The sequence below is a fragment of the Erpetoichthys calabaricus genome, chromosome 16 (assembly GCF_900747795.2).
Source record: "Erpetoichthys calabaricus chromosome 16, fErpCal1.3, whole genome shotgun sequence".
NCBI lineage: Eukaryota > Metazoa > Chordata > Cladistia > Polypteriformes > Polypteridae > Erpetoichthys > Erpetoichthys calabaricus.
Genome location: NC_041409.2, coordinates 75,881,549 through 75,904,918, shown reverse-complemented (window position 1 = coordinate 75,904,918; position 23,370 = coordinate 75,881,549).

The following is a 23,370-nucleotide window of genomic DNA, read 5'->3' as shown; positions in this document are numbered from 1 at the left end:
TTTTCAGTTTAAGTGAAAGAAGATTAAGAGGAGACATGATTGAAATGTTTAAAATTATGAAGGGAATTAGTCCAGTGGATTGATACTGTGATTTTAAAATGAGTTCATCAAGAACACAGAGACACAGTTGGAAACTTGTTAAGGGCAAATTTCGCAGAAATATTAAGAAGTTTTTCTTTACACAGAGAATCATGGACACTTGGAAAAAGCCTGAACGAGTGTGGTAGACAGTATCAAATCAAATCAAATCAAATTTATTTATAAAGCACAATTTTAAAACACCATAAGTGTAAACCAATGTGCTGTACAATAAAATAAAAAAATATTAATAATAAATCAGTAAACAAACAAAGTACAAAAATTATATAAATACTAAAACAAATAAGTTAAAAGAACCGATTAGAAGATAAGACTTCAGTGATTTTCAAAACTAGACTTGATATTTTTTTAGAAGAATTAAGTGGATAGGACTGGGGAGCTTTGTTGGGGTGAATGGCCTGTTCTGGTCTAGATAGTTGTAATGTTCTAATGTTCTACTGTATAACATAGATCAGTGAACAGAAAGTATGGTCTCAGTTAAAATTGTTCCAAATACATCTAAGCATACATTAAGTACGATCACACACTGAAGTATTGTAACAGACCCCAGTATGCATTAAGAAGCATCTCATGCTAAACTTATTTATAACACATGTTAGTATAACTAAAAATAAAGCGCTGTAACACATCTCAGTGTGTTTTAAGAATGATCTCACTATGAACTGTAATAGCACATGTCAGGGTACAAGTGGATTATCTTACTGTAAAAATGTTTTAACTCATATCAGCAAATAATAAGGATGATTTTTCACTAAATTGTTGTGATATATCTCAGAACGTGTTAAGAATTATCTACCACTAAAGTGTTATAAACACATATCAGACCAGGTTAATTAGTATCAAAAATGTAAACTTTTACACCAACTTTAATATGCATTACCAGATAACTTTTGTATTTTAGTTGCTGATCTTATTTTTCATGATAATGACATGCTTTTATTTGTTTGCTAAGTGATACACTATTTGATAATGTTAATAAAATAATGAATCTCTCTCTCTCAGATATTATTACCATCAATAAGATATCATCTTACGTATGGGACAAAAGCTTTGAAACTTACCAGATAAGTCAAATTTAAATTAACAAAGCACATGAAGCACCTTTAGCTATTTAGTACACAGCCACCTTCTAACTAAAAAAGTACAGAAATGTATACACAAAATGTGACATCAAAATAGAAAAATCCTGTGCTTAAGATGTAAGCACACCAACTGGAGAACTCAGGAAGTAGATAAATGAGTTTGTGATTTCCATTTAAGAGTGACTACATGCCGTGATAAAAAGATGTTGCTGATTTCTCTTATCTGAAGCCTGCTGCAGTATTAAACACTGTCCAAAAAAGTCAGGGTGAGAAATGCATTAGTTAAATGACTGTCATTTGCTTTCAAGGTAGCAAAATGGATGGTATGCAGCTCAATATTCAATGTGTCGAGTATGAAACGCCTCAGTAGCTATTAGTAATAACCATTGCATTAGATCCAACTTATTATTAGATATTTGGCTAAAATAATATCTCTTTTGGACCTGCTGATTCTGTTGAATCAGTCAGAACAGTTTCTGTTACTTATATTTTATCTTTGTAAGAAGCAGGTGAAGATATCCAACAGTATGTCTTCACATTGGTTAAGGTGGCAGGAGTAACACTGATTATTCTATGTAATATTCTAATAATATATTTAAAGCCAAACTGGAAAGGTTACCTGAATTATTTAGCATACACTATGGCGTTAGACTTGTCAGAGGTATAAATGATCTGTGCAAAACATTCACTGAACTTAAGACCACTGGCAATGGAATAGTGGCAGAGAGGACAGAAGCGCAAATTCAGAAATTCCTAGTCCTGCATCTAAATGCAGGTGGTGATTGTTATCTGGTACTTGAGCTGAGACAGGAGTACAATCTTGTGATTAAGCAGTTCTATTTGGTATACCTTCTTCTCAACCTGCTTTTGTTAACAGTGAGCAGTGACATTCCATTACCACAAACGTCATCTGTGATGTCAAGGGGAGACTGACAAACATCATGGCTTGGCCAACTGGTTCAACCCATGATTCGTTTACAAATCGGAAAACTTGCGTTGGCAGTGGACTTGCTCATGGTGCTGCTGTACATGATAGCTGCCTTGTTGGTGAGGTAACTGGCTGAACCTGAAATTTTTCTTATGGCCAATACGATTTATTGTAACAGCAATCATGTCATTACATGTGCCATGTGACACTGCCTACCTGCTTAGACGTTGGCACCTTATACCTTTCCCCGACACCACACTTAATGCCATGCAGACTCCTCAGATGTAGGTAAGATGCAGGTAGCGGTATCATGATGCGTCAGATAGGAGGCTGCTCTACCAGCCAATGAAGTTCTGCAACATCACGACTGCATATGTATGAGGCTGATTAGCACAGTGCATACATGGTTGTTTCAGGGTGACAACTGGGCAGGGTTTCAGGTGCATTCATGTACGCACATTTACTGTACAAGATGATTGTGATTTATAAAGATAAATTGCACAGAAATGTGCATACATCACTTTTTATAAATCTGATTTTTTTTTTTGGCGTATGCATTATCCTGTTTTTTGGACTACACATATTTTCAATCTCAGATCCATGGAAAGTTTTATAAATGAGACCCCTGGTTTTCCCATTTCAGATCAATTTCAGTGCACTTACCTTTGGCTAAAGTGTCCTTAAAATCCAGGTCCAAACACATGTATCTCACTATATAATCATACAAGCCTGTGGCCTTCAAGATCGATCCATTAAATTCTGTGGTTATGACAGCAACTGCAAAAGATGACACCAGTAATACCCAATTATGTAGCCTGCCTGAAGCTTTCCAAAGTTCCCATTATTATTCAAAGGCTGTATGCAGGTAAGGAATGTATAGACTGACAGACTAAATGGTTGGCTACTAAATGTAAAGTATAGACTGACAGACTAAATGGATGGCCACAGGTCTCAGATTTACAGGGAAATACACCTATTTTCTTCCTTTACTTGTCAGAGGCAAAAGCCTATCTCAGCAGTATGGGAAGCAAGGCAGGAACCACCTCCGGTTGGGTGGCAGTCCATCCCAGCACATATTCACTCACATGGAGCCAGATTATCTTTGCCATTGACTTAAAATGCACATCTTTGTCATGCAGGTGGAATTAAAGGAAACCAGCAAAGGAATGGGGGAACATAAACTTTATACATGAGGCAGGAAATAAACTCAGTTACTGAAGCTGAAAAATATCATCAAAAAATAAATGTGTTAAACTAAATGTTATAACTGGTGTCACTACACAATACAATACATTCACCAGAGCATTACAGCAAATCTGAAGGCCCAAAGATTATTTTTTCACGCTGTAACATTACACATCACTGAGGACTGCAGCACGCTCCACAAGTACATTAGTACATGTCATGCAGTGTTAACTTCCATGCAATCATGGATTCAAAAATAATAATGCAAACATTAAAATGTGCCATGGTGGTTGGCTACTGAAATGCATCACTCACCCAAAGCAAAACACAACATATCTGTGCTAAACAAGTCCTTTATGTAATCTTTTTAGGTGAAGTGGCATCAGCAGCTGCCTGAATCTCTCATCAACACCTTATGTTTGCATGAGGGCGTTTGCTGCTGCTGTGTAAAGCTCTTAGCTGCAATTATTTTCTTTTTTATGGTTCAATTTTAAAATACCATTTAAAAAAAACAGGGAAGTCACAAGTGCCAAAGATGTACACATTCCATACTGGGAAGCCTTAGTAAGGGAATGCCCGCTTCTGAGGTACAAAAGAGAATAAAGAGGGAAAAAAAAGACTGAACGTCAAAGCCCGTCTGTACAGGATGCCAAATGGGGTGCACAAGAGTCTCCGTCCATTTGAAAAGACACTTACCAATGACATATCCCAACTCAGAACCACCACAGCTTGGGGCTGACAGTCAATATGCCCCTTGGTTATTAAGGCATTGGACTGTAAAGCACAAGGTCACTTGGTCAATCTGGACTGCTTATTATTGAGATGGCTCACCTGCCAGGGGAGCAATTCTGGACATACAGAAACATCTGAACTGCTTTCTGTAATTTGTCTTGGTATGGTATGCACTATGGAAAGGGTTGTCCGTTCATCAATTCATTTGTTGAACCCACATAATCCAATCTAAATGTTGGCTGAGCATGAGTTTATCCCAAGAGCATCAGACACAAGGCCAGAACCAAACCTGAAAAGGACATCGCGTCTACCACAACTCAGAAGTACCACTCTAACTACCCTGAGGAATGTCACATGGACATGGGGCGAATGGGCACAACTTTGTAATGACAAGGATTATAACCCTAAGTTGAATCCCAGCATCTGAAACAGTGAACTGCTTTTATCTACTGTCACCCCACAAACCATTTATTTTCTTAATTATTCCTTTCTTGTGTTCAGTGCTACCAGAATAGACTCTAGCTACTTGCTTTTCTACTATAGAAAGGTCCTATACAAAATTAAGTTTATCCTTCATATAATCTCCTAAGTGAGGTTAAAATATTGACAACAAAATATTTCTAATAAGAAGGCTGTTCCAACCCCTCAATATTTATGCATCTCCCCCTGTGTTTCATTTAGAAATAATTAGCACTACCCAAGAGGTTAGTGACAATGAGACAATGGGCATCCGCCACCCGCCGGTGTCTCACTAAGTGATAATAAGGAACTTCCCCGACAGCAAGTCAGAGGCATATTCTCCCTGCAGCAGGGACCCTGCTATAGATTAGGTGCCCTCTTGAATCTTTATTTTGCACTTGTTGAATACTTGCCTTCTTTTTCTATTTTCTACACCGAGTGACGGCTTGGCTTTATTAGATAACAGCAGTTACGTAATGCAGTGCGCAATGCAGGTTTAGTAACAATAATTGATGTGAGTGACACAAAGAAAACCTGACTGAAAGATTCTACTGCTTTGCTGAACGCCTCTGCTGTGGTTCCGTCCGCCTGCTGAGTGTCATTTCATAGCAGCTCACAGCAGTCTGGCTTCTTAATAATGGAAAGCTGCAGCCAGAAAAGCGTGAGGAGCATCTGAGCTCATGAGGATGCAGAGCTGCTTACTGAGTCAGTTGGCCACAACTACTAAATCAGCACGCAAATGCAGACATTTAGTCTCCTATAAAATAAAATGTTTTCTTTTTTTTTTAATCACAAGATACTTCATGATGGATTAGGGTCTATCAGTACAAGCACAAAGTTTCCGAAAGGAAGATAAAGTGTTATGTGACAGAGGATTCTCCGCTGCGAACTTCTCAGGCTTATACAACACTGTGCTTACAGATAAAGATTTTGAAAACAGAAACAATTGTGCCCCTGATACAACCACAGAGAAAACTGGCCACAAAGTCTTAATGTCTTCCTAAATAAAAATCCACTCTGGGCCCTGATCTCAATAGTATTCTTGATGCACCTCCCAGTACAGACTTTCACTACATCTCTGACAAACTTCCGAGTTCAGGACGACTTCTGTTGTGTCCCTAAATTACTACCCCTTTGGTCACCGATTCCCAGTGGATCTATGAGATGCCTCCCATTACTTCTTGACTTTCACTGCAATTGTGAGTCAACTGCTTCTTCAACGTCACTACTAGTATTTGGTGCATGCTCCCAACCTATGTCAATAAATTACCACTCACTTCAGCCACTTCCATTACCAATGTGCATATACAAGTCCACCTAGCTATAAATTTCGAATCAGAGTCACCTCCTAGTTCAGTTGGACTGCTGTGTCCATTAATTAAATCTTGATGTGCCCCAAATATCTCCTTGCAAAGCTACAAATTTCCAGTGCACCTCTAAATCACCTTATAGTTCATCTGCACTGTTGTTATCTCCCAAACTTATGAGCCACTTAATGCCTCTGATCCAAAGTATGCTATACTAAGACTCCTCACAGACTAACCAGACATTTACTGGGGTGTTGATTAAACTCCCAGTTCCGCTGGACTCCAGTCGTGTCCCTGAATTAAATCTCTCTGATTACTGTGTTATTTCTGAGACAACTCCTAATACAGTCATAGACTTCCAGAACACTTCTGAGTTACTTGTCAATTTAAATGGCATTCTAGTGTGTTGTTGAATTCCTCCCCACTAATCCCCACTGAGGACCCCGCAGCCAACACAAATTTCCACTGCATCTATGTGATCCCCTATAGTGCGGTCGGATCTTAGTGTGTCCCTAAACTACTGGCCACTTGGCTGGCTTATCCTCATATGAATGCAGGAGACATTTCACAGAATAGCAACAGACGTCCCAGTGCACCTTTGTGTTACTTCCAAGTTTGACAACATTACTACACTGTCTCCCATTTTAGCCCTAACCTCTGGAGGATCTTACTTTAGCCAGCCTCGAAGCACTACTGCCAATGTGATGCATCGCTTGTGCTAGATGACCTGCTGTGTCACAGGCCATGACCTTTCACAATAACATAAAAATGCCCTGCATTGATCTAAATATGAGAGGTACCTCCATTTCAAGAGCACTTACTGCTTTCACTTCTGCCACTAAAAGCACTCAGCCTCTTTTTATTGCCAACAAGTTTCCTGCAGACCTTATTTTTTTTTTAAACACTGAACAATAGTGACAGCCCTCTGTGGCCTGGCTCATGCTGGGATTTAGAGGACTCCCGCTGTCTATTGGCACCTGCCTGTTCTCGGTGGGGCATCTCTGAATGGCTGTCAAACGGCGTTCACTGTGGGAGAGTCTATCAGGAGCGGTGTAGCATTTACCAGCTGTTTGAAGGAGTCGGACTTGTTCTCAGGGTGCAGCAGCTAATTAGAATCATAGGGAACCTAACAGTGTAAAGAAAGGTACCCTGTAGCCACATGAGTAGCATGGCTTATGAGATTGGAAGTGTTAGGAGAAGAGCCTATTTCATGATGGCTGAGGCACCTCCAGTTAGGCTGTATTTCTGATGAGCTGCGCCACTGCCATTGGGGCAGTTTAAATGGTTGTATTTGACATTGATTATGGCAGTCTTGGAGGGGTAATTACACAGCAAGCATGGAGCTCATGTCAGACTGAGGAGATGCAAGTAAGGCTTCAATGTGTTTTAGGAGGGCTACAGTGACCCTTCCATGAAGAGTGATTCCTTATGTGTTGTCTCTAGGACCTGTCCACTCAGTGTGTGGGCACAAAGAGCTGGTTCATGGTGTCTGTTGGAGTAGGCCTCAGTTTAAAAGAGAAAGAACTACACGTGGAACGCAAAGGGTGCACAGAATTCATAAACGGCACTCACCGCTACTCAGCTCACCCACGCAGCAGACAGCAAGGGGTGTGCCACAGCTCAACACTGGGAGCCCCACAGGGAGGAGACGGAAGACCTTTACATACTGCAAGAGATGCCACCTGTGTCTCTATTAGACAGCCTGGCCGAAGGTCAAGTGCTGCATAATCAGTTCTCAGGAGGGAAGTGGCATTTCAGCAGATGGCTGCGAAATATGTCTTTATTGCCTGACTTTCAAAGGTGAAGGGGAAATGATGCATTACAGGAAGAAGACGGCCAGTGATCCAATCCCTTCAGAACCACAAGTGGTAAAGTGGAAGGGGAATTCTGAATTTAGACGTTGGAGTCTGTTGCAGAAGTGACATTACTGCTTATAGACTGAATACTTGAACTGTAGGCTTGGGTGTCTTTTTTATATGTGTATTGGTATCATCATTACTCTTCATGATCCCTATTCTTCTCATTTTGTTTTAACTTCATTCACAACAGCTGTCTGAGCAGCAGTACCAAAGGCTGATTATGAATCCACTGGCTTGTAATTACTCAATGGATCAATGCCAGTATTCACCAACAATGAACACTAAGTTGATATATACTTATTAGTTATTGTACCTATGCAATGCTGACCAGAACTGGACACTTGTTACTGTCTGAAACTGGCTTTACATTTTCTCCATGTACAGACCAGCACTGTTCACTAGCATTGTCATTCTTGACCTAAATTTGTCTCTTGCCACTTTTCTAGTGAGACCAGAATTAATCATTTACAAGTTGAGTCCTGACCTGAACTTGACTTTTGCACTCATCGGTGACCTGTCATTGTTAACATGAAAAGCAGTGGGTTGTTAAGGCCTTAGTTCTGCTTGTCAAAACTTGGAAGACTTGAAACTAATTAGAACAGTGAACAGTCTGGAACCCTGTCTTAACATCAGACTTTGCTCAGATAGGCAGAAAGAAAGTCTGCCATCTACTGATAAAAACACTCTAAAAACGGCAGGATAATGAACTGTGTGGCACCAAGGAAGACATCTGCAGCACGTAAGCCCCCTTAGATAACAAAAACATGGATTCCATGCAATGACGCTCAGGGCATGTATACTGTACTTTCAACAAAAAAGATAACAGTGGTATGTCTTTCATTTCCTAGGAACAACTGAGCACTGGGGTGTTTTCCGAACAAAGATTTTTAGCAAATCAATATTTAGTTGTATGAAATTAAATCAAATATGAAGAACTGGCTGTGCAAAATTTTGGGTCCCTTTCTAATTTTGCTGATTTGAATGCCTGTCACTGCTCAATGTTGATTACTTGCAACACCAAATTTGTTGGATTAGCTCGTTAAGCCTTGAACTTCATAGACAGGTGTGTCCAATCATGAGAAAAAGGTATTTAAGGTGGTCAATTGTGTTGTGTTTCCCTTTGACTCTCCTCTGAAGTGTGACAGCATGGGATCGTCAAAGCAACTCTCAAAAGATCTGAAAACAAAGATTGTTCAGTCTCATGGTTTAGGGGAAGGCTATAAAAAGCTATCTCTGAGGTTTAAACTGTCAGTTTCAACTGTAAGGAATGTAATCAGGAAATGGAAGGCCACAGTCACAGTTGCTGTTAAACCCAGGTCTGGCAGGCCAAGAAAAATACAGGAGTGTCATATGTGCAGGATTGTGAGAATGGTTACAAACAACCCACAGATCACCTCCAAATTCCTGCAAGAACATCTTGCTGCAGATGGTGTATCTGTACATCGCTATACAATTCAGCGCAAACTGCACAAAGAACATCTGTATGGCAGGGTGATGAGAAAGAAGCCCTTTCTGCACTCACGCCACAAACAGAGTCGCTTGTTGTATGCAAATGCTCATTTAGACAAGCCAGATTCATTTTGGAACAAAGTGCTTTGGACTGATGAGACAAAAATTGAGTTATTTGGTCATAACAAAAAGCTCTTTGCATGACGGAAGAAGAACACAGCATTCCAAGAAAAACACCTGCTATCCATTCATTATCCAACCCGCTATATCCTAACACAGGGTCACAGGGTCTGCTGGAGCCAATAAACACCTGCTACCTACTGTCAAATGTGGTGGAGGTTCCATCATGCTGTGGGGCTAGTTCAGGGACTGGGGCCTTTGTTAAAGTCTAGAGTTGGATGAATTCAACCCAATATCAAAATTCTTCAGGATAATGTTCAAGCATCAGTCACAAAGTTGAAGTTACGCAGGGGTTGGATATTCCAACAAGACAATGACCCAAAACACAGATCGAAATCTACAAAGGCATTCATGCAGAGGGAGACGTACAATGTTCTGGAATGGCCGTCACAGTCCCCTGACTTGAATATCATTGAAAATCTTTGGGATGATTTGAAGCAGGCTGTCCATGCTCGGTAGCCATCAAATTTAACTGAACTGGAGAGATTCTGTATGGAAGAATGGTCAAAAATACCTCCATCCAGACACTCATCAAAGGCTATAGGAGGACAGCGTCTAGAGGCTGTTATATGTGCAAAAGGAGGCTCAACTAAGTAAAGATGTAATATCTCTGTTGGGGTGCCCAAATTTATGCACCTGTCTAATTTTGTTATGATGGATATTGCATACTTTCTGTTAATCCAATAAACTTAATGTCACTGCTGAAATACTACTGTTTCCATAAGGCATGTCATATATTAAAATGAAGTTGCTACTTTGAAAGCTCAGCAAATGATAAACAAAAATCCAAAGAATTAAGAGGGGTTCCCAAACTTTTTCATATGACTGTAAACAATTTAAATGAAAAAGGATGGTTGACATGTAGTGGTGGCCTTTTTGGGAATGATAACTTTGACTCGGTACAATGAAAGAGGTCACACAGGGCTTACCTTGGTGTAAACATTGATTCCTTAAAGATGTCTGGGATGATAATGATATCAATGCTCCTGCTTAACAAAGAAGGACCAAAAACAATGAAAATTACAGAGCTTGCCTAGAAATGCTGAAAGTTTCTTAATGATTCTTTCCATACTTCATAATGATTTTAATAATACAAATAATGGATGCATGGGACAAAAATTTAAATAAAAATGGAAAAACAATTTAATGTGTGTTTGGCAACAAGGTAACACAATCATCCATCACACAGAGACTGCATAATTTAATTGTACGGTAGATTTGCAGGAATTAGAGCATACCTGTGATACTGCAAGATCGGGTGTTTTGTAACAGCAAACCCAGTAATAGGTGCATTGCGGGACAAATTGACACATTAACACAATCAATCGTATTCATAACAAGTCAGTATAGGCTCGCTGCATTTTCCTGGGATGGAGTAGGATATAAGAGGACTTGTAGAAAATACCACATGAGCATGAGGAGAACAGACTAACACCATACAGATTTTGTTCATCCTCTCCTGGAGCCAATAAGCAGCAGAGCCAACCACTGTGACACCCAGGGTAATATAACACCAACATGAAATGACCCACAATGAAAATGTGTTTGATCAAAATTATTAATGCACATAATTGAATCTTTTTAAATTAGTGGTCCTCAAGGTTATTCGTAAAGTGCTCTAACTACAGGTTTTTATTCTATTGAACAGTTTCACAAATCAGGGAGTCTTACTTCAAATAACTACAGGAACTTTCTTTTACCACTTTCTTTGAATTCACCTTATCCTGTAGAGTGTGCTCATTTAACTGTATTCAAAGCCTTGTGTGGACACAGGCACAAATGACACTGGGTGCTAAAGGGAAACAGCTACTTCAGTGTTGTACTCACTTTTGTTCTCATTAGTATGAAAAGGGAGAGCCTCAGAGTAGAGTCATTGCTCTTCCTAACCAAGAATAGACAGCTGAGTTGGTTTGGGAAAGTCGTGATAGTGTCTCCCAGGCAGCTCCCCCTAAGTCCCACTGGGTGGAGACCCTGTGGCAGACCCAGGACACGCAGCAGTGATTATATATCTTGGCTGGCTTGGAAATGCCTAGGAAGAGCTAGAATTTGTAGTTGGGGACAGGGAAGCCTGGATTGCCCTGCTTGGCCTGTGCATGTCCTACTGTCAATTTGCGACACTCACCAGGATAAGTGGATAAGAAGATGAGATGACATGACATGAGACTCAAATGAGTGATTCTTTAGTTTAGTAATGTGTACCACTGTGGCTGCAAAGGATCATAAAAAACACCCTTCCCTTTTAAATGAACTCCTATTTTTATTAAATAAGCTGTTATTTCGCAAATTACAAACTGTTTTTTCCTATGTTACTGGAATGTAGCAAGCATTCATGTGTGTTATACTTTTTCCTTTCCTTGTTTTTTAAGATTTTACCCTTTTTACTGCTCTATTTAAATCCTTGCTTTTTAATTAGTACATAAGTGAATGTGAAATGCTGATATATAAATATCAATCTACATACAGTACAGTATACTTCATATAAAGCAGTACTATGCCATACTATCCATCCATCCATTATCCAACCCCTAACTACATCCTAACTACAGGGTCGCGGGGGTCTGCTGGAGCCAATCCCAGCCAACACAGGGCGCAAGGCAGGAACCCCCCCCCCCCCCCCCAACACACACACACACTAGGGACAATTTAGAATCGCCAATGCACCTAACCTGCATGTCTTTGGACTGTGGGAGGACACCGGAGTACCCAGAGGAAACCCACGCAGACACGGGGAGAACATGCAAACTCCACGCAGGGAGGACCTGGGAAGCAAACCTGGGTCTCCTAACTGCGAGGCAGCAGTGCTACCCACTGCGCCACCGTGCCGCCACTATGCCATACTATGTATGTAAAAATGCTTTATTAAGAGAAATAAGCTATTTTTTTATTATTATGCGCATATGAGGGACTATTAACATCTGAGCTACAGTTAAAAACTTTACATTAATCATAATCTGACATTACAATACTGTGCAATGCTCCTTTCATCATTATTATAAAGCAAACAGCTTTAAACCTTCAAGTAATCACAGCAATACAGAACCACAGAGAATAAAGAAACTTCTCTGTAAACAACAGAAAAATCAAACATCATGAGTTCTAAAATAATATCTAATTAAAAGAAATCAATGTGAGACCAGAGACCAAAATTTATGGATATAGAAGAGGAAGTCAAAAAAGCTATTTGTTTTAAATTACATCAAGAAAAAGCTAAATAGTTTAATTATTTTTCACCACATTCCTTTACTTGTTCTGCAAGTTTCAAAATGCCAAGTACAGTAACAAAAACATTTTAACTGTTCAACATTTATTGCTGGTCAAACTGTCAGACAGCCTGAACGACCGGTCTTTGTTAACAATACTCATCCAGCCGCTTGTACAGCTTTCTTGAAATTACACATTTCCTGAATATTATGATAACAATCATCTGGAAATCTGAGACAGTTTGTGTCTTTTGAACCAGAAAAACAGATTCATGCTCTGAAGCAATGGTGCAAATGGAAAGCAGAGCTAACAAAGATTAGGCCATGAACATGGACTTTGGGATACTGAAAACACAAATCTTCACTAATCTAACAGTGTATTTGTAGGATCAGGCATTTAATTTTTTTGGTTTTATTTTATCTGCATTGCATTTAAAATAACATACTAGTAAAATAAAGTATAAAATTGCAGAGCACAGTAGTCAAGACTCAAACAGGTGGAGAACGAGAAGAGTGGCTAAAGGTAATGTTGGATGTGAGGGATATTCATTTTAAAGTTTTAAAATGTAATTCCTTTCATAGTAAAACAAAAACCATTTGATTTGTGTTGGGTGACAGCAGTTTTTAGACAGAAAGCTGAATCAGAAGCTGGCGTGCAATGGCCTGAGTTTAAGTAGGGATCATAATCAGGAAGTAAACAGAGCTCATAACACGTATCCAGGATCATAGCCAAAGAACAGGGCAGTAAGTCATAAGCCAAAAAAGGGTACACATAACCAAAGGCAAAAAAAAAGGGAGACATAATTTCTAGTCAGAGGGCAAAAGAGTTGTCATAACCAGTAAATGCAAAACTAATACAGTGGAACCCCTGTATCCACGTGTGATACATTCCAAGACCTACTGCGTATGCCTGAAACTGCAAATATTAGCAAACCCTATTATGTCTTTTTCGTTTACATACACACCTGTGACAAAGTGTAATTAATAAATTATGCACAATAAGACATTACCAGCAATAAATATTAATAAACTATGGCTTTTATTTGAATGACTAGGAAACACCTCATGTTGAGGCCATGATGTCATGTGTTGCCATTCTTGGTTGTCTAGCCTATCAAAAGCATAACAACTGTCGGCAAAGTTATCCCAAAATGGCAGCGCCCATAAGCAAAACAAGAGCCCCACAGAAGAATATGAATCACGTTTAACAACATTAAAACACTTGGGATTCATTATCCTTCAAAACTATAGAAATTATACATTATTTTTAAAAGTAAAGGAACACTTGGGGAAAAACTTAAATCAAAAGCCTGATTCTGACAAACTGAAGACAACTCAATGAAACAAATGAAAATAACATAGCAAGTGCAATCCATAAAATTCAGCACTCAACACTCACCCAAACAAGAGTGCTTAACAACTAGAGAGCCCCATCTCAAATAATTATTTTATATAGGATAAAACAGTGCACAAAGAAAAAACATCAAGGAAAGGCCCTGCATGTTAACTTTAGGATTACATTATTAAGTTCTTGCCAGGTTCTGAAAAAGTTTTTAACAGATGCCCTCAGGGAGAGTATTTGATTTTTGTGAATTTGAGAGAAGTGATTTTAAATCCATGGCCATCTGAGACATATACAAAAAAAATTGCCCCAAATTATTAAAGTGTATGACATTCCCTTAACATGTGACCTAGCACAGTGGCTGCGTGATGACATCACTCACAGATATAGAGCTTGCCCTTGATGGTAGATTAGAGATGCTTGACAAATGAACATTTTTTATTTGTATTAGGGCATGAATGCTCGGCACACTAGACCACACTTTATGAATCATTCAGTTCCATTCCTTTTCTGAACTTTTCCACCGTTGTTGATCTGTCTGTGTATCTGATAAGAGCTGGCTTTTCAACATGCACCAAAATGTCAGAGGACTCTGACAAACTGATATAAGGGAGTGTGTGCTAAAAAGCCAATGAACTCCCGAGTATCAGGATCTTGTTAAATATTTTCTAGTATTACTTTATTTTATACTTTTTTACCCTTGTTATGTGGGTTAGAATAAAAGTCACTATCCCACTTGGGTGTCATAAAAGGCTTCACCAAGGGTATCCAGCTTTAAAAATGTATGCTATAATATCTTCCTTGAGGGGGACCAACCTGGTGACCCTATAAAATGAGTGGTAAACTGACAGACAGAAAAGTTTTCAGTTATTTTTTTTTCAGTTGTACTGTTTGTACTGTTGTAGATTCTTCACATTATTTTTGTGACATTGTTATTTTGCTATTTTGTCTGATGTTTTTCTATGGGAGTTGATTTTTGTGCATTATTTTTCATAGATGGTATGATACAACACACGTTTCTATCACACCAACCTTATAAATGGCAGCACATGTAAGCTTTCCTCCAATCTTTGGTTTATAAACAAAGAAATGGCTTTCCAATAATCAAGGAATAAAACATTATCACAAAACAAAGAAATACTACTGCTTTAGTAGGAAATGGCTTTTTTCATTTTGACTAACAGTTTCATTATTAGATCTTCATGATTTTGTGCTATGATCTCTGTATGTCCTCAAGTCCACTCTTTCTGATTTTCTGAATTTTTCCCCTGATAACATTTAATTAACTCCATCAATTGGACAAGCCTTTCCTCAATACTCAAATTTGAGTCACACAACAGATTTTTAGATTGAATGTTAAATATACAAGTCTTCTTCTTCTTCTTTCAGCTGCTCCTGTTAGGAGTTGCCACAGCGGATCATCCAAAATTGTTGTCCGCATATTGATTTGGCAAAATTTTACACCGGATGCCCTTCCTGACGTAACCCTCCCCATTTATCCGGGCTTGGGACTGGCACGAAAGAAACACACTGGTTTGTGCATCCCCTGTGGCTGGGTTAAATATACAAGTCTAATAGTCCCAAATAATTACAAAATGTGAGGGTGTTTGTTTTAGCCAAATGAAATTAAAATAAAATATGAAGAATTTTCCCCACCAAAATACAGGATTCACAATTTTCTAATGAATTTACAAACACTGCCTAGTTAACTTAAACCTCTTACGTGATAAAATTTACTGGAAAAAGAGGCTGCACACAATAAAAAAAGATTCCACAGATTTGCACTTAATTAATTTACTGCTATCAGAAGCTGCCTTTTAGTTATTTTTTAAAGGTTCTCTATCTCACAGTATTAACAAAAACACTGACACAAAAATATCCCTTTCGGTCTAAAGAGCACTTAGATGCAAAAAGTGTTAGTCATCAATCATCCTTCAGGTGGGTAATTTCTAAGCTTATTGCTTAAGCCCTTTAAAATTCAGTATTCAAAGCAGCGCGAGTTCTTTTACTGTTCTTTACAACATCACTAATGCAGGGGAGGCTTTATTTGAAATGGGAACTTCGTCTTTATTCAAAGCAACTTAACACTTTAATGACCACGTTTGTTTGGACAAAAATTAGTTCAGCATAAGGTAAAGCTCTGCGATACCCAGTACAGAAGATGACAGATTGGGCCCTGGAATTAGGAGCCAGGGGATTCAATCTGTCTCTGGGGCCACTAGATAGGCACTCTACTGTCATGGCTAATAAGCAGGCCTGAAATTTCAAACACTTGCTCACTGTTACTTAACCAACCATGACTTGAAATATGTGGTGTAAAAAAAAAAAAAGATTTTGTAATATGCCTGAAGTATGTGTCCTTTTAAAGGGTCTGCATAACAAAGACATTTTTGTGGAAATAAAGATCTGAATGCCCACAACGTATGTATCCATATTTGGAAAGTAAAATCTTTCTTTTAACTGATTACAGTAATCCCTCCTCCATCGCGGGGGTTGCGTTCCAGAGCCATCCGCGAAGTAGAAACCATATGTTTATATGGTTATTTTTATATTGTCATGCTTGGGTCACAGATTTGCGTAGAAACACAGGAGGTTGTAGAGAGACAGGAACGTTATTCAAACACTGCAAACAAACATTTGTCTCTTTTTCAAAAGTTTAAACTGTGCTCCATGACAAGACAGAGATGACAGTTCCGTCTCACAATTAAAAGAATGCAAACATATCTTCCTCTTCAAAGGAGTGCGCGTCAGGAGCAGAGACTGTCAGAAAGATAGAGAGGAAAGCAAACAAATCAATAGGGCTGTTTGGCTTTTAAGTATGCGAAGCACCCGCGGCACAAAGCTGTTGAAGGCGGCAGCTCACACCCCCCTCCGTCAGGAGCAGACAAAGAGAGAGAGAGAGAGAGAGAGACAGAGAAAAACAAACATCAAAAATCAATACGTGCCCTTCGAGCTTTTAAGTATGCGAAGTACCGTGCAGCATGTCGCTTCAGGAAGCAGCTGCACAGAAGGTAGCAACATGAGGATAATCTTTTAGCATTTTTAGACTAGCGTCCCTATCGTCTAGGTGTGCGAACAGCCCCCCTGCTCAATCCCCCTACGTCAGAATCAGAGAAAGTCAGTGCAAGAGAGAGAGAGAGAAAAGTAAGTTGGGTTTCTTCTCAGCCATCTGCCAATAGCGTCCCTTGTATGAAATCAACTGGGCAAACCAACTGAGGAAGCATGTACCAGAAATTAAAAGACCCATTGTCCACAGAAATCCGCGAACCAGCAAAAAATCTGTGATATATATTTAAATATGCTTACATATAAAATCCGCGATAGAGTGAAGCCGCGAAAGGCGAAGCGCGATATAGTGAGGGATTACTGTATTTTTTTTTTGTTATTAAAAAATTCACCATTAATCAATGCACACTAGAAGAAGAAAATCAATCATGTGAAGACTGAGTCTAGACTCATGTAGCCTTCTTCAAAGATGAGCCCTCCCACACTTACACAATCATCTCTGTAAGGAATTTCCTCCTGATTTCATTTCTCCAGCTGGGTGTCCTTTAATTTGTGTTTCACTACTAATCTTTAAAACGTGTTAAGCATTAAGAATTCTCAATCCATTAATAAGATTCTAAAACTGTCTTCTTGGAGCAGTACTAATACTCTACTGTGTGTGCAGGCAAGTAGCTTAGTGGCCAAGGTGAGGGACTATCAACTATGATTTTCTAATACCAACACTAATTCACTGAGTGATATGAGACGTGTCCTTTGAACTGCCAATTCTCCACTTGTGCAAATACAGAACCATTTATGTGAATTGGATCCTTCTTTGGAAAATGTTAGGGAAATCAATTTACCCAGATCCAGTACAGAATACTGATGTTTGGTGGTTCTTAGTTAAATAGATTCTAATCATTCGTGAATTCAATTCTATTTTTTTCTATATTTTAGAAATCTTTCTTATAATGTTGGTATTAGAAGACACACTAAAGTTAACAGTGCATGTACATAAGACAGCTACACAGAAGAAGGCCCCAACACATCCTCTTAAATTATATAAGTTATAAGTTGTAAAAAGCACATATCTGTCTGAAGGAACAAAGAATGTATTACTCTAGGAAGAATACAGTATTTTCCCAAGTGGCAGAGGTAAAGCAAAGCATGTAATTGGGAGAGGCAAGAGTCATTACTATCAGTTTGATGTCTGGAATACATGGGCAAAGCAAGAAATGAGGGTGACCAGAAGTCATGTTCCTAAAATTCATGACATTTTTACTTAGATTTGATTCATTATTTAGAAATTCTTATACAACATGGCTCTAACTGACATCACATGCCAGCATACACACAACAAAAACAGATGCATGCCTGATAATCAGTGTAACAACTAAAACATGTCAGATGTCTTTGGTGCAATGCCCAAAATACAAACAAAAAAACAAACAAAACACAGAAAAAGTCACATATTACATTAAAATTATGACAGCATTAGAGGTGTATAGGGTCATTATTGTCATGTTCACAGAATACGATGAAAGTGAGTACAACTACCTTTCCTTGAAACTTGCCTTTTTAACCTGAAAAATTCCAAAACACATTATTCAAATAAAAGCAGCACTGAAAATAGCAAACACATATCTAATTATATTTGGCACAGAGCTGGTCATGTACATCAAACCAAGAATAGCAACAAAAAAAGAGAAAAATAACCACTTCATAGGATGCAAACTACTAACCACAAACTCTACAATTTCACCTCACAACCAGTTATCAGTGGTACTGACAAAATCAATGGCAACTGCCCTATAATTTACAGAAACAATTTAAAAATGTTCCTTTTGAGCTGAAGATATATTTCTTAATTGGAGACCATTCCCCAAATATTACTAGCTAAAAATCTCATATTGTTAGACATTAAAATTTAATCTACAAATTTAGTAATACCCACCTTTATAGTTTGCTTTTATAAGAATTTTTTTAAATGTGCGCCGGTAATGAGGAGGCTTGAGGGTGCAATATGTTGTTTGACCTGGAACTCAATTCAGATCCCTGCCACTTTCTGCAAAGTGTGTATGTTCTCCCTGTGTCCTGTAGATATTCCTTCAAGTCAAAGACATACATTTCAGGTTAATTATTGACTCCAACTACAAACTGACCTAGATGTGTGTGCCATATGATGGTTTGGTGTCACATCTAAGGTTGGTCCTTATCTTGTACTTGATACTTCTTAGGACAGCCTTCAACCTCTCACAGTCTAAAACAGGAGAAAGTGGCATCATAAATTATGTGTATGATGTATCAGTATGGGATCATTAAATATAACTTTTACAGTAATCTACATTTCTTCTTCACTTAATTCACTTTAACAGCTCCAGGAATGTTTATCTGAGAAGCTCAGATACAGTACTGTGCTTTCAAATTACTGCAGTTGCCCCAGGCTTAGAGGGGTGATAGTCCAAAATAAACTGAATATCAGAAAGCAAAAAAAGTAAAATCATAGTGTGATTTAGATGAATTTTGAAATACTGAAGCACAAATTGTTGGACATTTCTGACAAAAAAAAGAAGCTGAGTGAAAGAAAGATGGAATTAAAGACAGAAACTTCTGGTAAAGAAATTGGTTGGATTTAATACCAGCAGCTGCTGTGATCCTCCAGAAAAATATTCTCTGGATTGACAGTCCTCTTATTTCTGGAATGCTCATTTTTGCTACACTTTAAAGTGCTACAAAGAAGTGAAGAAGATTTGTGTGACATACAGTGATAACATGGGTTTGCTAGATTAGAACTCCCTTTTATACATTTTAACACATTTCTTGCCATTTTCAGTGGTACATTATGCTATCTGAAAGAGGTTTGCCATAACTTCCTGACTCAAGTTGGTTTTTAGTTCTTTTCCTGCCCCCCATCACATTGAACTCTATTTGAAAAGCAAAAGCCCATTTCTGAATTTTCAAGCTCCTTAAAGATTTGCATTAAGAGAGATGAACAGCTTCAATTCGCACAAATATTCAAAATTAACTTTTGGACAAAGATTGCAATCATGTGATTGAAGACCCTGACATAAATTTAAAAAAAAACCTGGACTACAAGTGTTGTGGTGAAGTTGGAGTCTCTCAGAGTACACAGTGCCCTCCACTAATATTGGCACCTTTGGTAAATAAAAGCAAAATCCTGACAAAAATATCTTGTTTATCCTCTTGAACTTTCATTTAAAATATTAAGCTTTAACTGTAATAAATATTTGGAAGGATAAAGAAATTATCATCCTAAAACAAAATTAGTAGATGGCACTACGTGGGATATAGGAAGCTGAGTTAAGAGACCTGGGCTACTTTAAAACATGCAACAAGGAGAAAGAGTAGATGTAAAGAAGACAACTGTGTGCAAAAATCATCATCCCCAGAGATGGGGTCTTCTGCCACAAACAATCACCATTGTCTATTAGTTGACCAACAACAACAACAACATTTATTTATATGGCACATTTTCATACAAAAGATGGAGCTCAAAGTGCTTTACATGATGAAGAAAGAGAAAAAAGACAAAATAAATAATTAACATAGAATAAAAGTAAAGTCCAATGGCCAGGGACAGAAAAAACAAAAAAAAAACTCCAGATGGCTGGAGGAAAAAAAATAAAATCTGCAAGGGTTCCGAGGCCACGAGACCACCCAGCTCCCCTCTAGGTGTTCTACCTAACATAAATGACCTCAATCAGTCCTCATTGTATTCAGGGTTCTCATGGAAGAACTTGATGATGACGGTCATGTGGACTTCTGGCCTTTAATCCATCAATGTAGGGACATCACAGTGCTTTGATTAGTTGGTGGTGGCGCAGATCAGGATTAAACTAAGATGAAGCTATGAGAAAGCTATATTAAAGTAATGTGTTTTTAGCAGTGTTTTAAAGTGCTTCACTGTGTTAGCCTGGGGAATTTCTACTGGCAGGCTATTCCAGATTTTAGGTGCATAACAGCAGAAGGCCACCATACCACTTCTTTTAAGTTTAGCTCTTGGAATTCTAAGCAGACAGTCATTTGAAGATCTAAGGTTACGACTTGGAGTGTAAGGTGTAAGACATTCCGAAATATTTATTTATTTTTTTTGTTCTTTATTTCGCCTTATACAATTTCTTGTATTAGGAATTTGTTAGTTTTCACATACCCCTTCGGGTCAGAGTGCAGGGTCAGCCATTGTACAGCGCCCCTGTACAATGATGGAGCGAGATTATTTAAGACTTTGTAAACCATAAGCAGTATTTTAAAGTCAATTCTAAATGACACAGGTAACTAATGTAGTGACATCAAAACTGGAGAGATGTGCTTGGATTTTCTTTTACTAGTTAAGATTCTAGCAGCTGCATTCTGCACTAGTTGCAATCGATTGATGTCTTTTTTTGGGTAGTACTGAGAGGAGTGCATTACAGTAATCTAGTCGACTGAAAACAAAAGCATGAACTAATTTCTCAGCATCTTGCAATGTTATAAGAGGTCTAACGTTTGCTATATTCCGTAAGTGAAAAAATGCTGTCCTAGTAATCTGATTAATATGTGATTTAAAATTCAAGTCAGAGTCAACAGTTACCCCTACTTTCTTTACCTTCGTCTTGACTTTTAATCCTAATGCATCAAGATTATTTCTAATAACCTTATTATATCCATTATTGCCAGTCACTAAAATTTCTGGTTTCTCTTTATTTAGTTTGAGAAAATTATTACTCATCCATTCAGAAACACAAGTAAGACATTTCGTCAGTGAATGAAGAGAGTCGGGATCGTTAGGCGCTATTGATAAAATACAGTTGTGTCATCAGCATAGCTGTTGTGCCCTGAGATAATCTGACCTAACAGAAAACATGCAAATTGAAAAAAGCAGTGGACCCAGGATAGAACCTTGTGGAACACCATATAGAACATCATGCGTCCTTTGAAGTATAATTACCATAACTAACAAAGAATTTTCTACCTGCCAGGTAGGACTCAAACCAATTTAAGACACTGCCAGAGAGGCCCACCCATTGACTAAGGTGATTTCTAAGAATATTGTGATCAATGGTATCGAATGCGGCACTCAGATCTAAAAGGATGACAACAGATAAATGGCCTCTGTCTGCATTTACCCGCAAGTCATTTACTACTTTAACGAGGGCAGTTTCTGTACTGTGATTTGTTCTGAAACCGGACTGAAACTTATGAAGAATAGCGTGTTTATTGAGGTGATCATTAAGCTGCATAATGACTGCCTTCTCTAGACTAACCAGTGGAATATCTTGTGTTAATTGCAGTTTCAGTGTAAGTGATGGCCTAAGAAGGATGAATGTAGAATGGTTTAACCAACCAACCCACACTAAGAGACAGACCAACATCCTGCATTATATGCAGGTGGGTGATCACATGAGGATAATGCAACAACAAGTCTAAGGCTAACTGAAGACAAGAAAGTAGTCATGAGGTCAAAAAAAAGGAAGAACAAGTAATACATGGAAATGTTGAAGGGGCTAGAAAATTGAACAAGCATCAGGAGTGGCCATTGGAAAGTGGCACCTATCATCTTAAAAAACAGGCTGGAATACAAATAGTGTTATCAAAGATATGAGGCAATCATCTGTCTGGGAATCCAGAATTTATGCACAGAGGCCAAATGATATATAAAAAAGTATAAAATGAGAAAACTAAATTCTGATGCCTCTGTGAGCCTTTTTCAACTAGGAGAGTAGCCTTGTCTTTTTAAGAGAGGTCCCTGGTCCCTGGTCAACACAAGCATTTCTTTGTCTCAATCTCATAACTCTTTAGATTGCTGGCCTCTCACCCAACAAGCTCTGTCATCAGTTTACCCCCTGAAAGTTATTGATCCCTAAATAGGAAGGGGCTTTCAAGACCCAGCCTGGCATAACTTTGGGGTTTATCCCCTAATCTGCTTCTAGGATTGTCACTAGCAAGAAATCCTTCAGGGCCTTAACAGTTTCGATTTCACATTCTCACACAGAGATGACCTCAAATCTCCATATTAGAAAGCACTTGCTTGCTTAGTACAGCAAGGGGGAATTCCTCATTATGTCAAGTAGGTAAACTGGGGTGAGTGTACTGGGGGGCAGCCCTATCCATGAACAGTTAGAAGTGAGAAGCTTGCTTACTCACTCAGGCAAGGATACTTCCCTTCAGCTCAACTGGCTAAACTTGTGCTTTCTGATTCAAAGATGCTGAGTTTGTGGCCAGTCTCCCACTGGAGGACAGAGCCCTGAATGATTTTGAATTGGTGACAGGAGTTACAACTGGCTTTGAAACATCCTACTATGGTTTCTTCTGCAAGTTGCAGGCATTCTTGGTTGTCAAAATCCCAGATTGTATGTAAAGAAACAGGCAACCAACATTTAGGTTTTCAATAGAGAATAGAGGAGCACAGAAAACATAAGAGGCTTACTTGCTGCTACCCGTCACACCGGGGGACTTAAATAACGCTTCCATGTCCAAAGCCATTGTTTCACTTCTTAATCCCTAGAATAATTACTTCCAAGGAATTGCTATATAAAACTGAATTACCGCCCATGACAGTAGTC